At 39.0% G+C, this 21827-nt stretch overlaps 1 protein-coding gene and 1 non-coding gene across 3 annotated transcripts in view; one reads left to right on the top strand and one right to left on the bottom strand.

Annotated features, from left to right (window-relative positions):
• The window catches only part of SSH2 (slingshot protein phosphatase 2), a 314054-nt gene that overhangs the window by 248668 nt on the left and 43559 nt on the right, over nt 1-21827 (bottom strand). The gene's annotated exons all lie outside the window — the stretch shown is intronic.
• LOC111520860 lies at nt 13176-13279 on the top strand. Its single transcript, XR_002724782.1, has one exon. It is a non-coding gene; the product is annotated as a small nucleolar RNA U13 (small nucleolar RNA).

Raw genomic sequence — 21827 nt, forward strand, 5'->3', positions numbered from 1 at the left:
ACAGTCATTGGCCTGATCCTAGAAAAAAACCTGGAGCTTAGGCATGGACTTCTTGCATGGGATACTGGTCAGTACTATTTTTTTTTCAGGTTTGGTTTTAGGATAGGACCTTGGGCCCCATCCTAGCTTTATGTCTATTAAAAATAAAACTATTCCTTTCAGGCCTGCAATTCTAGGAATTGATCATAATTATGTTAAATGACATTTTCCCAATGTTACTCATTGCAGCATTTATTATAATAACGATATCCTGGAGACTGGTTAAATACATTATGGTATATCTCTATAATGGAATACTATCTGAAATTAATAAAAACAAGGAAGTTTTAGATGTACTAATATGGAAATATTTCTAAGGCAGAGCAGGTTAAAAAAAGGCAAAATATGCAATACTGTATACAGTATGTCATCATTAGTGTAAAAAAGAAGAATGTGTATGTGTGTGCTTGCATGTCTATGCATAGTGCTTCTACAAAGAGAAAAAGAAAACTATTAATATTGTTTGTGAAGAGAAGAACTGGATGGCCAGGGTATGAAAGCAGAGGATGACTTCACTATATACCCTTTATGAGGTTTTGACTTTTGAACTTTGTAAATGTATTACCTAGTTTAAAAAATTAAACAAAAAATAAATCTTAAAATCAAATAATAACAAAAGGACTTCTTTAGCCTTTTAGCAGTAAGCAAGTCCCAGAAAAAACCAGATTTGATTAAACTCTGACATGTGAGTGAGGATACTGACAAATGTGTCACACAGGCATCTACTACTGGGGTCTATGTGAACTTGTTTGGAGATCTTGAATACTCATAAATCTAAAATCTGTACATGAAATCATTCAGATACTGATTTAGCAAATTTCTACTGAACTGCCATGACTTCATTGTCTATTTGATAAAAATAAGAGTTTTCTCTTAGAGTTTTTCTCTTCATAATCTGTAACTTCTACCTCAATACAAAACAAACAGGCTTTCTTTGAGATGGATATGATACAATTGAAGTCTGCACACCCCAAAGGTCAGAATGGAATCTTTCATGAGTAAACTCTAATTGTAGACAAAGACTCTTCTATATCTGACAACATCATACAGGGCCAACTGAAGCAGTACTAAGACTTTCTGAAGTTGTTATATTCCCTTAAGCATTTCTAAAACTTTTCACATGAGAAAGGAAGGAAGGAAAATATGGTATTTTTGGAATGAAACTCTGGCTAACAGGGTTATGGGGCATCTGAGAAGTCACGGGATAGGTCTAACTTTCTCAGAGGGGAGGCTGCAATTGTTTTTTTTTTTTTTTTTTTTTTCCTTTATTTCCAACATCTGCTCTTAAAATTAGTTCTGCACAAATGTTTGCAGATGCAGAGCAGCTGGCAGTCTTGCCTGCATTTTGCCCATTGGTGGATTGTAAGGAAGTCACTGAAGTAGGGCTATTGAATTTTCCATTTGTGTTCCAGTGTTTTCAGAGAACTGGCACATTTATGTTCTGGAACATTGGACTTAGAATGTTAACATCCTACTGAATACTGGTTAGAGCTTGAGATATTCATAGCAGAATTGAAAGTTTACATCTAATCTCTCAAGGCAACAAGATTTGAAAATATACTCTCTTGCAGCCATTTGTAGGCATTTCCTTTTCATGTCAGTGTGGAATAAAGATACACTGTTCTATTTATATTAGTGCTTTCTGATTCATTTGATTTTTAAAATAAATAAGAAAAATAAACATGCCCTACTTAATTAATCAAAAATGCAAAATAAAACAAGCTCCACTTTCATCTTTCAGACTGGCAAAGATAAGAGACTATAAATGTTTCCAAACCTGGGAAAAGTGAAAGAAGAACTCTCACATACTAATGTCTGGGAATGTAAAATGGTAAAATTTTTCTGAAAGTAATATGACATTGTGTCAAAAATCTTAAAGATGTTCATTACCTATTAGTTGATTATAGAAGTTAAAGAAATAGAGAGGTGTATAAATACACAAAAAATATTCCCAATTTTTTTCTTATATTACATATATCAGCTCAAATGTTCAACAATAGGTGAATAATTACATTGTAGCATACTGAAATGAGTTACTGTCCTTAGCACAACATAGGGAACTCTTATTTCAGCCAAATCCTTTAACAAGCCTGATTGATTTTGTAAATGGAAAAACACTGATGGAAAGCAGTGGTCTATTAGATATTATGATTGCTCTTTGTTTTTCAAAGTTATTAAAGGGTTAAATTATTTCTTTTGTATTATGCACGTTTGTTTTTAAACTAACTTCAGTTCTAATTCTTGAAAATGGAGAGTTTACAGCTTTCAATTTGTTTTAGAATCTTATGGAATTGGTGACTATTATTATTATTACCCAGTGGCCATAACAGCACAGTATAACATCAACAGGAACTCTTGACTCCCATTCAAGAATCAAAATACAACAGTAATATTAAAAAGAGTGCATATCCCTATTCCTAGAGACGACATTAACAAAGAAAGAAATCTCCCTCCCAAAAGAGAATAATGATATTTACAAAAGGTTAAGTGGCTACAGGAACAATAACTAAAGAAGGCATAGAAGTCCTGGCATGGTGGCTTACACCTATAATCCCAGCATTTTCGGAGGCCGAGGTGGGAAGACAGCTTCAGGCCAGAAGTTTGAGACCAGCCTGAACAACACAGCAAGACCCCTATCTCTATAAAAATAAAAAATAAAAATTAAAGGCAGAGGAGCTAGTGGTCTCATAACAAGGTGATAATGGAGTACAGAAGAAGGAGGGTTTATAGGTGGATATTCCTGGTAGCGTAAAAAGTATTTTTGGGGCTGGAGTGGGGTGGCTCACGCCTGTAATTCCAGCAATTTGGGAGGCGAGGCAGGTGGATAGCTTGAGTCCAAGAGTTCAAGACCAGCCTGGGCAGCATGGTAAAACCCCGTCTCTACTAAAAACACAAACATTAGCTGGGCGTGGTGCTGCGCACTTTTAATCCCAGCTACTCAGGAGGCTGAGGCATGAGAATCACTTGAACCCAGGAGGCAAAGGTTGCGGTGAGCCAAGATCATGCCACTGCACTCCAGCCTGGGCATCAGAGCGAAACCTGGTCTCAAAAAAAAAAAAAAAAAAAGGTATTTTTTGGTAAGTAAGGTGAAAGTAATAGAACTCTGAAGTGCTTCATGTTAGAAAGAACAATTTTTAAAATTAACTTTGCTGAGTTTTAGAGCTACGGAGTTAACAAGGCAAGCAAGCTAACCTGCAAGCAAAACAAAATATCCATAGTTACTTATGGGTTACCTAAAAAGCCAAGAGAAATAGAATTGGGTAGGACTGGTTTTAATATGACTTTTAAAATAAAAAATCTTTCAGATGTACATCTAACTGAAAAATCTCCAAAGAGGCCAGGCGCAGTGGCTCACACCTGTAATCCCAGCCCTTTGGGAGGCTGAGGCAGGTGGATTCTGTGAGGTCAGGAGTTCGAGACCAGTCTGGCCAACATGACGAAACCCCATCTCTACTAAAAATACAAAGACTAGCTGGGTGTGGTGGCGCACGCCTATAATCCCAGCTGCTCAGGAGGCTGAGGCAGGAGAACCACTTGAACCCGGGAGGTGGAGGTTGTAATGAGCTGAGCTTGCGTCACTGCACTCCAGCTTGAGAGACAGAGCCAGACTACGTCTCAAAAAAAAAAAAAAAAAAAAAAAAAAACTCCAAAAAAATACATGGAACAAACATATGGAGAAAAGATATATAAAAAACAAAGCCACAAATCCAGAAGAAAGGTTGAGCTGTAGCATCATCACCTACCAAGGCAAACATCAATCAACTTTTACTATTGGTATAGGACATACGACCTGAATAGAGGAAATTTAAATTAATTGGAAATCCCCATCCAAGGGAAAGTTTCCTTCCATTTTCCATTCCGTTTTTAGAAGAGGTTATAGACAAGAACAGAAATTGCTATCAGTGACTGACTGACTTATTTAAACAAGCTTCTAGGGAAAGTTCTTGGCAAATGAGATATTTGGTCGAGCTTCCTCCCTTTCTACATTTGTTTTCCCTTAAGAGGGAAGTGTTCAAAATAATATTTGGTTTCCAGAAAAGTTTATTAATAGGCTAAAGAAAGATATTTTATTAAAAGGGGTTTTCAGGCTGGGTGCAGCGGCTCATGCCTGTAAACCCAGCACTTCGGGAGGCTAAGGCAGGTGGATCGGACGGGCTCAGGAGTTTGAGACTAGCCTGGGCAACATGGCAAAACTCCATCTCTACAGAAAATACAAAAATTAACTGAGCATGGTGGTGCGTGCCTGTAGTCCCAGCTACTCAGGAGGCCAAAGTGGGAGGATCGCTTGAGCCTGGGAGGTGGAGGTGGCAGTTAGCCAAGATTGTGCCACTGCACTCCAGCCTGGGTGACAGAGCAAGACTCTGTCTCAAAAAAATGGGGAGGGGGTGGGTGGGTTTCAGATTAACACGTTTAACTTACAAAATGAATTTGGTTTTATAAATAAATATTTTTATATGGTTGGGCTTTGTGTCCCCACCCAAATCTCATCTTGAATTGTACTCCCTATAACCCCCATAAGGGAGAGAACAGGTGGACTTAATTGAATCATGGGGGCAGTTACCTCCATGCTGTTCTCATGATAGTGAGTTAGTTCTCATGAGATCTGATGGTTTTATAAGGGGCTCTTCCCCATTTTGCTTGGCACTTCTCCTTCCTGTCACCTTGTAAAGAAGATGCCTTGCTCCCCTTTGCCTTCCACCATGATTGTAAGTTTCCTGAAGCCTCCCCAGCCATGCTGAATTGCGAGTTGATTAAACCTCTTTATAAATTACCTAGTCTTGGGTATGACCTTATAGCAGCATGAGAACAGACTAATACTTTAATTATTTACAAATAAATAATTAAATTGCCTTTATGAGCTGTGAACAGAACATGGAGATGCAGAATTCTCTGATTGTCGATAACATCTAACTCAGTCAGAAAATTAAATTAATTATAATGCTGCAGATTTTCAAAAGATTGGGCTGGTCCTGAGCCCTCTTTTCTCTCTCTATAACTTTCCCCCAAGTGATCCCATTAGTCCCAGGACTTTAAATATCAACTATTTGCTGGTGACTCCCAAATGTATAGATGGTCCTCAACTTATGAGGCTAAGTTCCAATACAGTCAAAAAAATCATAAAGTCATAAAATCATTAAGTCAAACCATGGTAAGTTGGAGACTGTCTGTATATCACTCTCTCTAAACTCTGAACTCATATATTCAACTATGTGTCATCTCCACTGAGAGTCTCATAGGCATCTGAAACTTATCATGTCAGAACTATACTCCCCATTTCAACTTCCATTGTCTCCCCATAAGCTTGCCCAGGACTAGTATTTCTTATCTCAGAAAGCAATGCAAACACACACCTCAGTTGCTCTAATCAGAAATCTAAAGTGACCCTTGACCCTGTGCCTCAAGCCTCCTGTCTAGCTTATCAGTAAGCCCTGCAGGTTCTATATCCAAAATATATCTTAACTTTATATAACTCTTGTCATCTCCGAATATCACCTGTTATCTGCAATTGCCTCCCTACTGGCCTCCTCCTTCTTTCCACCCTTATCTCCTATAGTCTCTTCTCCACACAGCATCCAAAAATATCTTTTGAAAGCACAAACATGGTCACTCCCATGTTGAAAACCTTTCAGTTGTATTTCCATAGTTCTTGGGGAAAAAAAATCAAAACTTCTTACTACAGTTTATAAAGCCACGCATGATGTCATCCTTGCCTACTTCTCCATAGTTTCCTCATTCAGCCCCACTACATTATGATCCAGCCACATTGCCCTCCCTTCAACCTCCTCAAACATGCCAAACTCTCCCACCTTGGGGCTTTGAATATGCCTTTTGTTTAAACAGCTCTTTTCCTTTTACCCTATGGCTGGCTCCTACTTATTCTTCAAACCTCACTCGGTATAACTCCATCATGAAGGCCTTGCCTAACATCCAATCTATGTATTGCTCCCTAGTTATTTCAGTCATAGAATTATCATAATTTGTAATTACAAATTTGTACACATGCTTATAATGAAAACTATAAATCACTGATGAAAAAAATTGAAGAGGACACCAAAAAAAAAAAAAAAAAAAAAAAAAAAAAGGAAAGATATTCCATGTTCATGGATTGGAGGAATCAATACTGTGAAAATGTTCATAGTACATACACAAAGCAATCTACAGATTCAATGCAATTTCTATCAAAATACCAATGATATTCACAGAAATAGGAAAAACAACCCTAAAATTTATGTGGAACCATAAAGACCCAGAATAGCCAAAGCAATCCTAAGAAGAAAAAAAAAAAGGAGGAATCATATTATCTGACCTCAAATTACACTACAAAGGAATAGTAACCGAAACAGCATGCTACTGCCGTGAAAACAGACACCTAGACCAATGGAACAGAATAGAGAATCCAGAAAGAAATCCATACATCTATAGTGAACTCATTTTTGGGAAAGGTGTCAAGGACAAAATTGGATTATTAGATGTTTTCTCCTATAGAGTTGTTTGGAGCTCCTTATGTGTTGTGGTTATTAATCCCTCATCAAATGGGTAGTTTGCATATATTTTCTTCCATTTTGTGGGTTGTCTCTTCTCTTTGTTGATTGTTTTCTTTGCTGTGCAAAAGCTTTTTACCTTGATGTGATCCCATTTGTCCATTTTTGCTTAGGTTGCTTGTGAGTTAAACCTCAAGAACATACATTGGGGAAAAGACAGTCTTTTCAAAAAGTGTGCTGAAAAACTGAATATTCATAGGCAGAAGAATAAAACTAGACCTCTATCTCTCACCACATAAAAAAAATCAAAAATAGATGGATTAAAGAATTGAATCTAAGACCTCAAACTATGAAACCACTACAAGAAAACATTGGGGGAACTCTTCAGGACATTGGACTGGGCAAAGATTTCTTGAATAATACCCCACAAGTACAGGCAACCCAAGTAAAAATGGACAAATGGGATCACATCAAGGTAAAAAACTTTTGCGCAGCAAAGAAAACAATCAACAAAGTGACGGGACAAGCCACAAAATGGAAGAAAATACATGCAAACTACCCATCTGATGAGGGATTAATAACTAGAACACATAAGGAGCTCCAAACAACTCTATAGGAAAAAAAGTCTAATAATCCAATTAAAAAATGGGCAAAAGACTTGATAGACATTTCTCAAAAGAAGACATACAAATGGCAAACAGGCACGTGAAAAGGTACTCAACGTCACTGATCATCAGAGAAATGCAAATCAAAACTACAATGAGATATCATCTCAGCCCAGATAAAATGGCTTTTATCCAAAAGACAGACAATAATGAATGCTGGTAAGGATGTGGAAAAAAGGGAACCCTTGTAAACTGCTGATGGGAATGTAAATTAATACAACCACTATGGAGAATAGTTTGGAGGTTGCTCAAAAAACTAAAAATAGAGCTACCATATGATCCAGCAATCCCACTGCTCAGTAGATACCCAAAAGAAAAGAAATCAGTATATCAAAGAGGTATCTGTACTCCTATGTTTATTGCAGCACTGTCTACAATAGCCAAGATCTGGAAGCAACCTAAGTGTCTATCAACAGATGAATGGATAAAGAAAATGTGGCCCTTATATACAATGGAGTACTATTCAGTCATTTAAAAAATGAGATCCTATCATTTGCAACAACATGGATGAAACCGGAGGTCATTACTTTAAGCAAAATAAGCCAGGCACAGAAAGACAAACATCTTGTATTCTCATTTATTTACGGATCTAAAAATCAAAACAATTGAAATCATGGAGATAGGGAAGGATGGTTAACAGAGGCTGGGAAGAGTAGCAGAGAGGTGAAGGGGAGGTAGGGATGGTTAATGGGTACAAAAAAAAAAACTAAACAAAAACAGAATGAATAAGACCTAGTATTTGGCTGAGCAGGGTGGTTCACACCTGCAATCCCAGCACTTTGGGAATTAGGCAGACTGCTTGAGCCCAGGAGTTTAAGACTAGCCTGGGCAACATATTGAGACCCTATCTTTACAAAACATTAAAAAATTAGCCACGCATGGTGGCTTATGCCTGTAGTCCCAGCTACTTGGGAGGCTGAGGTGGGAGGATTGCCTGAGTCCAGGAGGTCAAGGCTGCAGTGAGCCAAGATCACGCCACTGCACTCCAGCCTAGGTGACAGAGCAAGACCTTGTCTGGAAGAGAGCACAACAGGGTGACTACAGTCAGTAATAATTGTACATTTTAAAAGAACAAAGAGGCTGGGTGCGGTGGCTCATGCCTGTAATTCCAGCACTTTGGGAGGCCAAGGAGGGTGGATCACCTGAGTTCAGGAGTGCGAGACCAGCCTGACCAACATGGAGAAACCCCGTGTCTACTAAAAATACAAAATTATCTGCGCATGGTGGCACATGCCTGTAATCCCAGCTACTCAGGAGGCTGAGGCAGGAGAATGGCTTGAACCCGGGAGGTGGAGGTTGCAGTGAACCGAAATCGCACCATTGCACTCCTGCCTGGGTAACAAGAGCGAAACTCCGTCTACTGCTACAGATAAAGCAAGCTTCGTGAGAAAATTATGCCTGGTTTATCCATCAATGCATACTTACTACCTAGCACAGTGTGTGACATATAGTTGATGCTCAAAATATATGTTTAGAATAAATAAATCAATGGATGAAGATTTTAAAAAAACAATTGGAGAAATAGATGGAAACAAAGATCAAATAAGTATAGACTACAAATCTCCCTTATTACCTTATTCAGCACTCATATTTCTTCTAGATTTCCACTATAGTAGATATTCCATATTAAATAATGAGTTACTAGTCATAGTATTACCATAAGGCATATGCAACAAAAAGAAAATCCAGCTGTATCTCACTAAATATACTATGCTACGATTGTAATAAGCAAATTAATGGTATAATATGAAACTCAAGATCTCAATTGTTTAATTTTTTGAGCTATATAAAAAATGGATAGGCAGAGAAACAAGCTCAAAGCAGTCAGTGAATAACAGAAAAGTCTGGTTCAAGATTGATTGATATTCTGAAGTCAATCACAGGAAAACTTAACAAATACAGCATTGTGTTATTTGTCACAATTATACAAACTGCAAAAATTGGTGGCTAAATTACATGACTTCCCCCCACATCTCTTGTCTGTACATTTTATTTTTTAAAATGTGTCCAGAAGTATATGGTTTTAAAATTCCATGGTAAAAAGTCCAAGAGCTGAAATATCATGACCATATTTTCCAAACAAAAAAATCAGAAAGTTGACCTATATTTAAACTAAGAATACTGAAAATCCATAATATAGTTTAAGTATTATCATTTCCATATTACGGATATACACGGACTCAGCCATGTTATCTATCCAAGATAAGTGGTAAGTATAAAAGGCAGAATCAGTATTTAAACAGGTTTTTCTTATTCAGAGGCTCATGCTGTTTCCACTTCTCTACAGTGCTTTCTGCTGTTTTTTTTTTTTTTTAATAAACTTTATTTTTTAGAGCAGTTTTAGGTTCACAGCAAAATTGAACAGAAGGTGGACAGATTTCCTATATAGCCCCTGCCTCCACACATGCATATAGCCTCACCCATTATCAACATCTCCTACTAAAGTGGTACATTTGTTACAATTGATGTGCTGCTCATTTTCTCATTCATTCCAATATGAACTGAATGCCTACTAGGTGTTATTGTGAACAAATGGATATTAGAAAGAAAATACAACTCTTCCCTAAAGTTAATAAATACTCCTCAAATCAAACAAAACCTAATCTGAGAGAGAACAGACCACCTGAAACAAAGAAGATCAACTGTCTTTTTCTTTGCGAAGTCTGCTCTAACAGCATGTGACATCCATTTGAGGCTTCCAGTTGGTCAGAAAATCATCAAAACAAGATGCAATGTTTCCAAATCCCAGTCAAAGCTCATGAAAATTAAGCTGGGGAAAGCACTGCCACAAATTTAATGTTGGGCATACTAAATTTTGACAACTAAAGATGTAAGAGACTAGAATGTTAAAAAGATAAAAGATGTTTTCAAAAATTTGTTATAAAATATTTTGCTCATGAGAATCAAAAATAAGAGCAGACCAATTGCAAAGACAACTCCATATACTACATACACATGCTACTAGGATGAAGAGCCTTCTAGTCATTCATTCGATTATCCATCCATCCATCCATCCATCCATCCATCCATCCATCCATCCATTATCCATCTAGCTAGCTGGCCATGAAACATCATTGAGTGCCTACTACATGTTGGGCACTCTGCTGAACAGTATACAGGATAGAGTGCAGTGACACAATCACAGCTCACTGCAGGCTCGACCCTCCAGGCTCAAGTGATTCACCTCAGTCTGCCGTGTAGCTAGGACTATAGGCACGCACCACCACGCCCAGCTAATTTTTCTACTTTTTGTAGAGACGAAATACGTTGCCGATGCTGGTCTCAAGCTATGTTGCCTAGGCTGGTCTCGAACTCCTGCACTCCAGCAATCCAACTGCCTCGGCCTCCCAAAGTGCTGGGATTACAGGCATGAGCCAACACACCGGGCCCATTTTTTCTTTAAACCAGAGGTTGAAAACTGGAAGCTTACAGGAAGAATACTCCCTGTAGAACTGTTCTGTATAACTTTCATGGTATGTATTTTTAATCTGATTTTTAGACAAGAGATACACAGAGACTCCAACAATTCCCTAAGTCTTACATAGGCCCAATTCATATATTCATGCTCCCCGCCTGGCTTTGGCAAGCAAATGAGTTCTGACTCTTGCTTTACACTGTGCTGCCTTCTCCAATAGTACAGGCTGAATTACTTAAGAAACTTACTTCCCTTCCATCCCAATTCTCAAAGGCAAAGGTTTTTTCTTCTCCCTAAGAACACTACCTCATATTTGAGTAATACTTTCATAAAAATAACATTTTTTGTGTAGGACACTTTATAAAGATACAAAGATAAATGAATTTGCTCATGGTTACAAAGCCAATTAGGGCTAGACCTGGGGATTCCTGGCTCAGTTCTGGGGTCTTTTTATTAATATTAAACCTTGAGCCCAAAGGACCAAACAGCATATCCCACAACAATTCATTTATGGCTCAATTCTTTCTTTTCAGAAAAATATTTATATCAAACTAAAATGAACATACTGAATTCTGAATAACATCTTTCATAGGTATAAGGAAATCTAAAAGATACAGAGTAGTATCTGTGTGCCCATTATATATTCTAAATTGTGATTAATGCCTTCAAATACAAACATGTTAACCAATTATCACAAATGAAATGTAAGAATAACAAAGTGCCTAAAGACTTTTTAAAGAACTAAAGATTAGAAACTAGAATTTGATACACTGCCAGCATCTATACATGTGAAGTACTGAAGATTTCCCAAACCTCAGTTATAGTAGCTATAAAATAAGTTTGTTATCAGTTGGCCACCAAAGAATAGTAGGATAGCTTTTCAGTGAAAAGGAGAAATAAAAATCCTTATATTAAATGCAGTTAGGGAATCGTGAACAATCTGTAGTGCCTATTTTCCTTCCTTCCTTCTTTCCTCCCTCCCTCCCTCCCTCTCTTCCTTTTTCTTTCTTTCTTTCTCTTTCTTTCTCTCTCTCTCTTTCCTTTTCTTTTCTTTCTTTCTCTCTCTCTCTCTCTCTTTCTTTTTCCCAAGACAGAGTCTTGCTCTGTTACCCAGGCTGGAGTGCAGTGGCACAATCTTGGCTCACTGCAACCTCTGCCTCCCAGGTTCAAGCAATTCTCCTGCCTCAGCCTCCCGAGTAGCTAGGATTATAGACACCTGCCACCGCACCCACGTAATTTTTGTATTTTTAGTAGAGATGGGGTTTCACTATGTTGGTCAGGCTGGTCTCGAACTCCTGACCTTGTGATCTGCCCGCCTTAGCCTCCCAAAGTGCTGGGATTACAGGTGTGAGCCACTGCACCCGGCCCACCACCACGCCTGGCCCTACTTTATTAATAAAATGAAATAATTATGAAAAGTACACTTGGGAGATGAAATCAGAACTTGAAATTTTCCCCAAAACTTTAAAATGAACTCAAACTTTACAAGCTTCAATGAGAAAAACAAACAAACATCTCCAAACATTCAATTGAGGAAAAAACTGCATTATTTGCTTCTTAAGATGTACAGGAAGTCATTTGGTTACAGAACTCAATGGCTGAAAGCTTCAGGGAGATACAAAGATTGATACATAGCTGTCCTATTATACAATGCCAGTCTTAACTTCTTCTAAAATGAGAATGTAATTTTTAATATTTGGAAAATGATGTCTGGAGCATACTCACTGCTATTACTGATAGAAGTGTAAACTAATACAACTTTTCTAGAAAGCAATTTGGCACACTTATCAAAAACCTTTCAAAAGTTCACAGCTTTTTCTCTAGTAAATCCCTTTTGATGTGCACATTTCTTTCACCCACTATCATCACCATCAAAAGAATCCAACAAATTTGAAATCATCAAGGATTTATAACTGGCCTTAAGATAGTAGCCTGGACTTTTCCCTGCACCTCACTATATACGCCAGGTAGCATTCTAATTCTCACATGGAGCTTCACAATACATGCTTTTAAATAAAGATGCTGGCCAGGCGCAGTGGCTCACTCTTATAATCCCAGCACTCTGGGAGGCTGAGGCAGGTGGATCACAAGGTCAGGAGTTTGAGACCAGCCTGGCCAAAATGGTGAAACCTTGTCTCTACTAAAACTACAAAAATTAGCTGGGCGCAGTGGCGGGCAACTCTAATCCCAGCTACTCAGGAGACTGAGGCAGGAGGATCGCTTGAACCCGTGCACTCTAGCCTGGGCAACAGAGCAAAACTCCATCTCAAAAATAATAAATAAATAAATAAATAAATAAATAAATAAATAAATAAATAAATACAAATAAAATAAAATAAAATAAAGATGCTCCCAGCTGGAAGTCTACCAAGTTATCATCAAAGACAATTTTTTTCCTTTCAAAAATATTTTTGTAGAGACAGGGTGTCACTATGTTACTCAGGCTGGTTTTGAACTCCTGGGCTCAAGCAATCCTCTCGCCTCAGCCTCTCAAACTGCTGTTATTAAAGGCATGAACCACCATGCCCAGCCCAATTTTTTTCTTGATGGCCAAACCATATTTTTATGCCTAGAATCCTTTTGTGGTTCATAAGCATGATGACTGGGTTTTCATGCTTTTGTGTGAGATGTGTCTCCTTTAAACCTTGTTACAATATCAGCACATTAACTGCCTGATGTGAAAAGAAATAAAATAGAAAAGAAAAAAACACTCTTATACTTAGTGACAAGTTGAATGGTATGGTATGGTATATGGTAAAAGGCACCTATTAAAAACTGGTATTAATTTTTAGAGTTAGTAAGTTCAAAGAATTTAAACTCTGAATAATGAGTACATTTTATATTTTGGGCTATATCTTTGTAATTCACACATCTTCCAAATCCAATGTTAGGTGTCATTTTATTGAGTGCCCACTATGTGCTTAACAGCTGTAAAAAGAAGAAAGAATTTTAAAAGAAACAGAAGACACAATATCCTTTCTGAAGAAAGGTTTTTGCTAATCTCTATAGTAGTCAGGGCAACAGATTAGTTTTAACTAAATTACATGACATACTATAATATCCAAATATAAGTTATACTATATATAAATATAAATTTTTATCTATGCAAGACAAATTGATAAAACTGCACATTGATACACTTTATAAGTTCTCCTGGAGTAAAGAATAGGAATGTCATCCTGTATAGTAAGGTTACATTATAACAGGAAATAGATATTTAAGGCACAGAGGATGAGTTAATTCTCTTCCTCGCCAGCCTAACTTCCCCTTTTCCAGACTAACTCCTTATTTAGTGCTTTAGACCAGTCCCCTGAGACCTGTTCCTATCAATGATCTCCTGTCTCACTTTTATTTTCTATCTCTTTCTCACTGCCATTACTTTGGTTCATTTCCTTTAGCACAGAAACATTTTCAAGACTACTGCATACTTTAAAAACAAGAAAAATATTTGACCTTGCATTCCTCTATGTAGATATAATCCTTTGTCTCCTTCTATTCATGAGAACTCTTATGAAAATGAATATTGTCACTGTTTCTTTACATATATATGTGTGTATATATATGTGTGTGTGTGTATATATATGTGTATACACACACACACACACACACACACACTCTTAGAGAGAGAGAGAGACGTTCTTATTATGTTGCCCAGGCTGGTCTCAAACTCCTGGGCTCAAGCAATCCTCCCACCTTGGTTTCCAAAAGTGCTGGGATTACAGGTGTGAGCCACTACATCTGGCTTATATTCACTATTTCAGTTTGATCAATTTTCTCTTCAACCTACCTCAATCAGGCTTCTCTGTCCCACCTCTCCACTGAAACTACTCTAGCCAAAGTCACAGGTGGCTTCCACACTACCAACTCATAACACTTTTCTTTGTATTATCGAATTTCTCAGTTGCATTTGACAGAATTGGACCATTGATTTTTTTCCTAAAACTTTTGGCACACTATTTTCGACTGGTCTTCCACAAATTGCGTTCTGATTGCTCCTTTCAGTCTGTCAAATTCTCCTTTTCTACTTTTACCCCTTACATATGGGGGCTTTCAGGGTTCTGTCCTTGGCATCTGTCTCCATGGGCATTCCTTCGGTGATGTCATCTCTCTCACAGCTTCAAGAGACTACAAACATTACTTTAGGATATTTTCATCACTGGTCTTCTTGGATATCTTACTGCCTAATTGGAACATGTTTGCTAACATATTCCACAGGATTACATACCTCAGCTGGTCCACAACTGAACTCATCTTCCCACCAAGCTTTACTTCTTGTATTTTTGTTAATACCATCTGCCATCTACTCAGCCCAACCAAGCTCAAAGTCTTCAAGAGTTAACCAGTCTTCTATCTTTATTTCACCTCATAATCCATCATCAGGCCTCTACCACTTTCCTTTTTTTTTTTTTTATTTTTTATTTTTTATTATACTTTAAGTTCTAGGGTACATGTGCATAACGTGCAGGTTTGTTACATATGTATACATGTGCCATGTTGGTGTGCTGCACCCATCAACTCGTCAGCACCCATCAATTCATCATTTATATCAGGTATAACTCCCCAATGCAATCCCTACCCCCTCCGCCCTCCCCATGATAGGCCCCATTGTGTGATGTTCCCCTTCCCCAGTCCAAGTGAACTCATTGTTCAGTTCCCACCTATGAGTGAGAACATGCGGTGTTTGGTTTTCTCTTCTTGTGATAGTTTGCTAAGAATGATGGTTTCCAGCTGCATCCATGTCCCTACAAAGGACGCAAACTCATCCTTTTTTATGGCTGCATAGTATTCCATGGTGTATATGTGCCACATTTTCTTAATCCAGTCTGTCACTGATGGACATTTGGGTTGATTCCAAGTCTTTGCTATTGTGAATAGTGCCACAATAAACATACGTGTGCATGTGTCTTTGTAGTAGAATAATTTATAATCCTTTGGGTATATACCCAGTAGTGGGATGGCTGGGTCATATGGTACATCTAGTTCTAGATTCTTGAGGAATTGCCACACTGTTTTCCATAATGGTTGAACTAGTTTACAATCCCACCAACAGTGTAAAAGTGTTCCTATTTCTCCACATCCTCTCCAACACCTGTTGTTTCCTGATTTTTTAATGATTGCCATTCTAACTGGTGTGAGATGGTATCTCATTGTGGTTTTGATTTGCATTTCTCTGATGGCGAGTGATGATGAGCATTTTTTCATGTGTCTGTTGGCTGTATGAATGTCTTCTTTTGAGAAATATCTGTTCATATCCTTTCCCCACTTTTTGATGGGGTTGTTTGTTTTTTCTTGTATATTTGTTTGAGTTCTTTGTAGATTCTGGAAATTAGCCCTTTGTCAGATGAGTAGATTGCAAAAATTTTCTCCCATTCTGTAGGTTGCCTGTTCACTCTGATGGTAGTTTCTTTTGCTGTGCAGAAGCTCTTTAGTTTAATTAGATCCCATTTGTCAATTTTGGCTTTTGCTGCCGTTGCTTTTGGTGTTTTAGACATGAAGTCCTTGCCCATGCCTATGTCCTGAATGGTACTACCTAGATTTTCTTCTAGGGTTTTTATGGTATTAGGTCTAACATTTAAGTCTCTAATCCATCTTGAATTAATCTTCGTATAAGGAGTAAGGAAAGGATCCAGTTTCAGCTTTCTACTGATGGCTAGCCAATTTTCCCAGCACCATTTATTAAATAGGGAATCCTTTCCCCATTTCTTGTTTCTCTCAGGTTTGTCAAAGATCAGATGGTTGTAGATGTGTGGCATTATTTCTGAGGGCTCCGTTCTGTTCCATTGGTCTATATCTCTGTTTTGGTACCAGTACCATGCTGTTTTGGTTACTGTAGCCTTGTAGTATAGTTTGAAGTCAGGTAGCGTGATGCCTCCAGCTTTGTCCTTTTGACTTAGGATTGTCTTGGCAATGCGGGCTCTTTTTTGGTTCCATATGAACTTTAAAGCCGTTTTTTCCAATTCTGTGAAGAAACTCATTGGTAGCTTGATGGGGATGGCATTGAATCTATAAATAACCTTGGGCACTATGGCCATTTTCACAATATTGATTCTTCCTATCCATGAGCATGGTATGTTCTTCCATTTGTTTGTGTCCTCTTTTATTTCACTGAGCAGTGGTTTGTAGTTCTCCTTGAAGAGGTCCTTTACATCCCTTGTAAGTTGGATTCCTAGGTATTTTATTCTCTTTGAAGCAATTGTGAATGGAAGTTCATTCCTGATTTGGCTCTCTGCTTGTCTGTCACTGGTGTATAAGAATGCTTGTGATTTTTGCACATTAATTTTGTATCCTGAGACTTTGCTGAAGTTGCTTATCAGCTTAAGAAGATTGTGGGCTGAGACGATGGGGTTTTCTAAATATACAATCATGTCATCTGCAAACAGGGACAATTTGACTTCTTCTTTTCCTAACTGAATACCCTTGATTTCTTTCTCTTGCCTGATTGCCCTAGCCAGAACTTCCAACACTATGTTGAATAGGAGTGGTGAGAGAGGGCATCCCTGTCTTGTGCCAGTTTTCAAAGGGAATTTTTCCAGTTTTTGTCCATTCAGTATGATATTGGCTGTGGGTTTGTCATAAATAGCTCTTATTATTTTGAGGTACGTTCCATCAATACCGAATTTATTGAGCGTTTTTAGCATGAAGGGCTGTTGAATTTTGTCAAAAGCCTTTTCTGCATCTATTGAGATAATCATGTGGTTCTTGTCTTTGGTTCTGTTTATATGCTGGATTACGTTGATTGATTTGCGAATGTTGAACCAGCCTTGCATCCCAGGGATGAAGCCCACTTGATCATGGTGGATAAGCTTTTTGATGTGCTGCTGAATCCGGTTTGCCAGTATTTTATTGAGGATTTTTGCATCGATGTTCATCAGGGAGATTGGTCTAAAATTCTCTTTTTTTGTTGTGTCTCTGCCAGGCTTTGGTATCAGGATGATGTTGGCCTCATAAAATGAGTTAGGGAGGATTCCCTCTTTTTCTATTGATTGGAATAGTTTCAGAAGGAATGGTACCAGCTCCTCCTTGTACCTCTGGTAGAATTCAGCTGTGAATCCATCTGGTCCTGGGCTTTTTTTGGTGGGTAGGCTATTAATTGTTGCCTCAATTTCAGAGCCTGCTATTGGTCTATTCAGGGATTCAACTTCTTCCTGGTTTAGTCTTGGGAGAGTGTAAGTGTCCAGGAAATTATCCATTTCTTCTAGATTTTCTAGTTGATTTGCGTAGAGGTGTTTATAGTATTCTCTGATGGTAGTTTGTATTTCTGTGGGGTTGGTGGTGATATCCCCTTTATCATTTTTTATTGCGTCTATTTGATTCCTCTCTCTTTTCTTCTTTATTAGTCTTGCTAGCGGTCTGTCAATTTTGTTGATCTTTTCAAAAAACCAACTCCTGGATTCATTGATTTTTTGGAGGGTTTTTTGTGTCTCTATCTCCTTCAGTTCTGCTCTGATCTTAGTTATTTCTTGCCTTCTGCTAGCTTTTGAATGTGTTTGCTCTTGCCTCTCTAGTTCGTTTAATTGTGATGTTAGAGTGTCAATTTTAGATCTTTCCTGCTTTCTCTTGTGGGCATTTAGTGCTATAAATTTCCCTGTACACACTGCTTTAAATGTGTCCCAGAGATTCTGGTATGTTGTATCTTTGTTCTCATTGGTTTCAAAGAACATCTTTATTTCTGCTTTCATTTCGTTATGTACCCAGTAGTCATTCAGGAGCAGTTGTTCAGTTTCCATGTAGTTGAGCGGTTTTGATTGAGTTTCTTAGTCCTGAGTTCTAGTTTGATTGCACTGTGGTCTGAGAGACAGTTTGTTACAATTTCTGTTCTTGTACATTTGCTGAGGAGTGCTTTACTTCCAATTATGTGGTCAATTTTGGAATAAGTGTGATGTGGTGCTGAGAAGAATGTATATTCTGTTGACTTGCGGTGGAGAGTTCTATAGATGTCTATTAGGTCCGCTTGGTGCAGAGATGAGTTCAATTCCTGGATATCCTTGTTAACTTTCTGTGTCGTTGATCTGTCTAATGTTGACAGTGGAGTGTTGAAGTCTCCCATTATTATTGTATGGGAGTCTAAGTCTCTTTGTAAGTCTCTAAGGACTTGCTTTATGAATCTGGGTGCTCCTGTATTGGGTGCATATATATTTAGGATAGTTAGCTCTTCCTGTTGAATTGATCCCTTTACCATTATGTAGTGGCCTTCTTTGTCTCTTTTGATCTTTGATGGTTTAAAGTCTGTTTCATCAGAGACTAGGATTGCAACACCTGCTTTTTTTTGTTCTCCATTTGCTTGGTAGATCTTCCTCCATCCCTTTATTTTGAGCCTATGTATGTCTCTGCATGTGAGATGGGTCTCCTGAAGACAGCAGACTGATGGGTCTTGACTCTTTATCCAGTTTGCCAGTCCGTGTCTTTTAATTGGAGCATTTAGTCCATTTACATTTAAGGTTAATATTGTTATGTGTGAACTTGATCCTGCCATTATGATATTAACTGGTTATTTTGCTCATTAGTTGATGCAGTTTCTTCCTAGCCTCGATGGTCTTTACATTTTGGCATGTTTTTGCAATGGCTGGTACCGGTTGTTCCTTTCCATGTTTAGGGCTTCCTTCAGGGTCTCTTGTAAGGCAGGCCTGGTGGTGACAAAATCTCTAAGCATTTGCTTATCTGTAAAGAATTTTATTTCTCCTTCACTTATGAAACTTAGTTTGGCTGGATATGAAATTCTGGGTTTAAAATTCTTTTCTTTAAGAACGTTGAATATTGGCCCCCACTCTCTTCTGGCTTGTAGAGTTTCTGCCGAGAGATCTGCTGTCAGTCTGATGGGCTTCCCTTTGTGGGTAACCCGACCTTTCTCTCTGGCTGCCCTTAAGATTTTTTCCTTCATTTCAACTTTGGTGAATCTGGCAATTAAGTGTCTTGGAGTTGCTCTTCTGGAGGAGTATCTTTGTGGCGTTCTCTGTATTTCCTGAAATTGAATGTTGGCCTGCCCTGCTAGGTTGGGGAAGTTCTCCTGGATGATATCCTGAAGAGTGTTTTCCAATTTGGTTCCATTTTCCCCCTCACTTTCAGGAACCCCAATCAGACGTAGATTTGGTCTTTGTACATAATCCCATACTTCTTGCAGGCTTTGTTCATTTCTTTTTCTTCTTTTTTCTTTCAGTTTCTCTTCTCGCTTCATTTCATTCATTTGATCCTCAATCGCTGATACTTTCTTCCAGTTGATCGAGTCGGTTACTGAAGCTTGTGCATTTGTCACGTATTTCTCGTGTCATGGTTTTCATCTCTGTCATTTCGTTTATGACCTTCTCTGCATTAATTAGTCTAGCTGTCAATTCTTCCACTCTTTTTTCAAGGTTTTTAGTTTCTTTGCGCTGGGTACGTAATTCCTCCTTTAACTCTGAGAGGTTTGATGGACTGAAGCCTTCTTCTCTCATCTCGTCAAAATCATTCTCTGACCAGCTTTGATCTGTTGCTGGCGATGGGCTGTGCTCCTTTGCAGGGGGAGATGAGCTCTTATTTTTTGAATTTCCAGCTTTTCTGCCCTGGTTTTTTCCCATCTTTGTGGTTTTATCTGACTCTGGTCTTTGATGATGGTGACGTACTGATGGGGTTTTGGTATAGGTGTCCTTCCTGTTTAATAGTTTTCCTTCTGACAGTCAGGACCCTCAGCTATAGGTCTGTTGGAGATTGCTTGAGGTCCACTCCAGACCCTGTTTGCCTGGGTATCAGCAGCAGAGGTTGCAGAAGATAGAATATTGCTGAACAGCGAGTGCACCTGTCTGATTCTTGCTTTGGAAGCTTCCTCTCAGGGGTGTACTCCACCCTGTGAGGTGTGGGGTGTCAGACTGCCCCTAGTGGGGGATGTCTCCCAGTTAGGCTACTCAGGGGTCAGGGACCCACTTGAGCAGGCAGTCTGCCCCTTCTCAGATCTCAACGTTCGTGTTGGGAGATCCACTGCTCTCTTCAAAGCTGTCAGACAGAGTCGTTTGCGTGTGCACAGGCCTCTGCTGCTTTAGCTGAGCCCTGTCCCCAGAGGCGGAGTCTACAGAGACAGGCAGGTTTCCTTGAGCTGCTGTGAGCTCAACCCAGTTCGAGCTTCCCAGTGGCTTTGTTTACCTACTTAAGCCTCAGCAATGGCGGGCGCCTCTCCCCCAGCCTCGCTGCTGCCTTGCGGTTAGATTGCCGCAGACTGCTGTGTTAGCAAGGAGGGAGGCTCCGTGGGCATGGGACCCTCCCGGCCAGGTGTGGGATATATTCTCCTGGTGTGCCGGTGTGCTTACAGCGCAGTATTGGGGTGGGAGTTACCCGATTTTCCAGGTGTTGTGTGTCTCAGTTCCCCTGGCTAGGAAAAGGGACTCCCTTCCCCCTTGCGCTTCCCAGGTGAGGCGATGCCTCACCCTGCTTCAGCTCTCGCTGGTCAGGCTGCAGCAGCTGACCAGCACCGATTGTCCAGCACTCCCGAGTGAGATGACCCCAGTACCTCAGTTGAAAATGCAGAAATCACCGGTCTTCTGTGTCGCTCGGGCTGGGAGATGGAGACTGGAGCTGTTCCTATTCGGCCATCTTGCTCCGCCCCCCACTTTACTTTTTATATATTTCTCTAATCTATCTCATCCTGTCTATCCCAACCACAATTGCCTTAGTTTCAGCCTATGTTAGTTCTAGGACTTGGCAAGTGAAACAATCCACTCTAAATTATAACTCTAACCTTACATCTCTACATAAAACTTTTATGTTCCTCACTGCCAAAAGCAGTATTTCTTGTGTCAGAGTTACTTGTGGATGCTTCTAAACATGCATATTCCTGGGTCAATCTGCATTTTTACATACTTTTCAACTTATTCTGATGCAATGTAAAGCTTGAGTACAGGCTAAAGTTTAAATTTAAATTTCTTACCAAGGCATAAAAAGCCTCCAAGGTCTTGGCTCTTGCCTACCAAGTTTTCTAATCTAGCACCTCCCTTTTTCTCCCATCACATGCTTTATTATCTAGAGTACTGAATTCATTTAAACTTATCCAAGTGTCTTTGGCTTCCATGTTTTTGCTGTCCTTCCTCTTTCTTCTCACCAAGTGTTATGCAACCTATTGAGTATTATGCTTTTTTTCTATCAAGCAGGTACTAACTTTTAACTCTTATTAACCAAAGACTGTGGTTTCTTGCAGAGGAAGAGAGGAAGGAAGGAAGGAAGGAAGGGAGGGAGGGAGGGAGGGAGGGAGGGAGGGAGGGAGGG

The sequence above is a fragment of the Piliocolobus tephrosceles genome, chromosome 16, assembly GCF_002776525.5.
Source record: "Piliocolobus tephrosceles isolate RC106 chromosome 16, ASM277652v3, whole genome shotgun sequence".
NCBI lineage: Eukaryota > Metazoa > Chordata > Mammalia > Primates > Cercopithecidae > Piliocolobus > Piliocolobus tephrosceles.